Source organism: Egretta garzetta, unplaced genomic scaffold, assembly GCF_000687185.1.
Source record: "Egretta garzetta isolate BGI_Z169 unplaced genomic scaffold, ASM68718v1 scaffold389, whole genome shotgun sequence".
In the NCBI taxonomy this organism is placed as follows: domain Eukaryota; kingdom Metazoa; phylum Chordata; class Aves; order Pelecaniformes; family Ardeidae; genus Egretta; species Egretta garzetta.
This window is the reverse complement of record NW_009260766.1, coordinates 567684-568454: the sequence shown is the minus strand read 5'-3', so window position 1 is coordinate 568454 and position 771 is coordinate 567684.

The window sequence follows — 771 nt, the reverse complement described above, 5'->3', positions numbered from 1 at the left end:
CGCACCAGGGCCTCGAGTGCGCTGGGTGGCAGGAAGCACGCAGAGGGAGCCCTGGGTTTTGGTGGGGGCAGGAGGGTGTCCAGGTCCCTGCTAAACACCTTGGGGGCCAGAGAGGGGATCCTGTCCCCACCAGCTCCTCTCCTGGTCACCTCCTCCTCCGGCCGCTGCCGGCTGTGTTATCACACCCGGCTCTCCCTGTGACAGCGAAGGAGTTTGGAACCGGACCATGCTCGCACCAGAGCACACCGCGGCAGCTCACCGTTTCAGACGTCCACCTGAGCCAGGAGGGAGCGGGGCCGGGAGGGAGCGGTGCCGGCAGCACGGGGCGGTTTGCTTGGTGCTCCCTGGCTGCACCTGCAGCATCCCCACCGCAGCATCCGCGCTGCATTCCCCAGAGCACCTCTGCAGCATCCCTGCTGCGGCCAGAGCTCCTCCCGGCCCCTCACCCTCGTTGCTAGGGCCGGAGGTTTTTGGCCAAGTGCAACTGCCCGCAGTGCGCCGGCCCCCCGCACCCCCCCAGCCACCTACCCCCGAGCTCCTCGCTGATGTCCAGGCTGGAGCTCCAGGAGAAGCGCTCCGCCACCCCGTACTCCAGCCCGGCCAGCCCGGCGGGCAGAGCCTCCAGCTCGTAGGCACCCCGCTTCCTCCAGTACAGAAACATCCTGGGGTCGTGGCCGGGGGGCCCCCCGGAGCCGTGCCCGCCCCGCCAGGGCCACCAGTGGGACTAGCCGGGGGAGCCCGGCTCCGGCTTTAAGAGCGGGTCCCGGTCTC